Here is a 2,760-nt window from a genome sequence, read left to right as displayed (position 1 = left end):
GTCAGAGTGACTTCGCTTTATATACTAAACAGTGTATAGAGCAAAAATGATAATCCTCCTTAAATGTAAAAAAATCCAGTATAAAATGCCTGATTCTGACCGGTATGCACTGTCAAAACCCCCGTTAATACAACAGCAAGTCCCTACAATTGATCGTAATAACGAACTTGTGCTCAAAGGATAAAACATACAATATTTTACCGGTGAGTAAACAAAACTGTACCTCAAACTCGAAATCGATAAAACAAGAACTGTGGAAGAAGTACAAGGACTTTGACTGTTTGACTTTAATTAGATTACGTACTGGTTCCTTTAAAATAAAGTTGAAATAAACTCCTTTGCCAAAATATTGGTATAACTTGTCTTATAAAATTAAATGGAATTAACCTGCCATAGTTTCCATGTCTTTCCACGACTTGGCATCTTCGATATCCAACAGTCCCGCTCTCATTACACGTATCTAAACATACAATTCGAATATGGCAGGGAAAAAATCGAAGTCTCGCAGTAAGTTATTTGAATAGTTTTAAGTATAAATAGACTGACTAATCTCTAAGCTGATGCAACTGTACCTACACTTTGAAAATGTCAAAGGAGTGCCACCCGGCTTCATTGCCTGTTGATTTTACCGTTACGCCGCTGCATGATTTGTTTTATCTTTACTTAAGACATTAGACTAGTCTTCTTGTATACTCGGCAGGTATCGCGTAAAGAGCCTTTGCATTTTTCATGAAGTTTTCCAGAGTGTAGAGAAGATATGTGTTGTATATCGAGAGCGAAACACTCGAATTTCGAAAATGATAGCAATCGCATTCAATTCACACCATTTCACGTGCGTGTCGTCACAATGGGACATCAGTGACGTGAAGTCACGGTCGGGAACATTTCGATGCAATGATGTAGAAATTGTGACACTTTTTTGTAGTTTTTGAGCTAATTGTGGTGATCCGAATGATATCAATATATTTCCTTCCCTAGGATATAGGATATTCTACCCTCAGGATTTTCAAGTTTTCAAAAATCTCATCAAGCCTCGGGTTTTACCCAAATTTGATTACCCTTTAAATGAATTTCACTAGCATACACCCTGGACATGAAAGAAAATAACATTTTCTGATGTGTAGAAGCCATCAACTCAAACACTGCATATTGAATGCTGCTCATAATCCTTACAGGTTTGGGAGCAGACTGGGATGTGCTGCTGTGTCTATATCGCTCACTTCTGAGATCAAAACTTGAGTCAGGTTATATGATATATGGTCAACTCGCAAATAGTATTTGCAGATGTTTGATCCGTTTCATAACAAATGGCTTCGTCTGGCCTTAGGCGCTTTTTACACACTACCCAGCACGAGTCCCTGTACTGAAGCAAATGAACCGCAGTGCAGTGATCAAAGAACAAAGTTTCAAACAAATAATTTTCAATAATTTTTTCTTCCAAATTACTCAATTGTTTTCCGGACGGAGTAATAATTTGTTACATCGTTTGGCAAACGATTGAACAAACTCCTGAAAAATCGGAGTAAGACCTATCATGTCATCAATCGTAATTGCACTTATTACTGAAGTTCCACCATGGACAATTTGACAGCCTGATGCCAATTAAGTATTACAACTCTAAGAACCCAGGTGGAATATAAAAGGGTCTTGGAGTAGGTGGCACAACAAAGATTCCGTTGAAAGCACAGCCCCACTACAAACATAACACAATTCATCTCTAGCACACATGCAGACATACACACATAGGGATAGTTTAGCCAGGTGGCATAGGGCTAGTAGTTAGCGCCCGATAAGGAAGCTCCTGAAAATTCCTTAATGTATTATTTAATGTGTATGTTAATTGTGCTACCTGTATACATTGTATTTATATGTACTGCAAAACGCTTTAGATTGGCTTATTCTAGCTAGATGGGGCGCTATATCAAATGATGAATGTTTATTTATTTAAATTATTAATTTATCACACTTTCACCAAACATCTCATATCCTCCCTGTTCAATACCAGGGTTGTTTTGCATCTCACTATTTTCTTCACATTTATATAAGATTTGGAAACGAGCCTAAGCATTTTTCAATTTAGCCAGCCTCTGACGAGCTAGAATGAAAAATTCCTGACGAGTTTCACAAACGAGTGTAAGATCTTTTTTAACACATTATCAAGATTTGTGGCATTTATCTTGTAAACGACAGTGTGCATGCAACCTTGAATTATAAAAAGCCGATATTTTGACTCCAGTACGTAAGTCTGTGACGTCATGTACTTGTCCTTGGCATGACGTCACAACCGAAACAATTGAAACTTACAACCAATCACAGGGCTGATAGGCCATATTACATTGGTTAATATACCCATGTCATATTTATTTGCGTATTCACTGGATAACATAGTACATTATGTGATAAAATGTTATATGCTGACTCTAACTTAGAGGAGAAAGTAGCAGTCACCACGACTACAGTGGAGTTTACGAATGAAAGACTTTACATCAAATCTGTTAGATGCAAAAACCGCGTACTAATGTTATGCCTTCGTTGTATCCAACCAATGAGACAAACTAACGCATGATATTTTAGAGAGAAAGAAGAACGTGTAGTCAAAAACGTCGTAGTGCTATTTCCGTTTTCTGCAGAATGTATCTAAAACGTACAGAAAATGATACTACGGTGGTGGCGTCGTACCAAAAATCACTTTCATTATAAATGTGTTAACTCTATTTTGTCTCATAATCGATATTGAAATTGCAAAACAAACGTTACTGT

The sequence above is a fragment of the Mizuhopecten yessoensis genome, unplaced genomic scaffold (assembly GCF_002113885.1).
Source record: "Mizuhopecten yessoensis strain PY_sf001 unplaced genomic scaffold, ASM211388v2 scaffold10251, whole genome shotgun sequence".
Taxonomy (NCBI): Eukaryota; Metazoa; Mollusca; class Bivalvia; order Pectinida; family Pectinidae; genus Mizuhopecten; species Mizuhopecten yessoensis.
Note: the sequence above shows the minus strand (reverse complement) of the source record.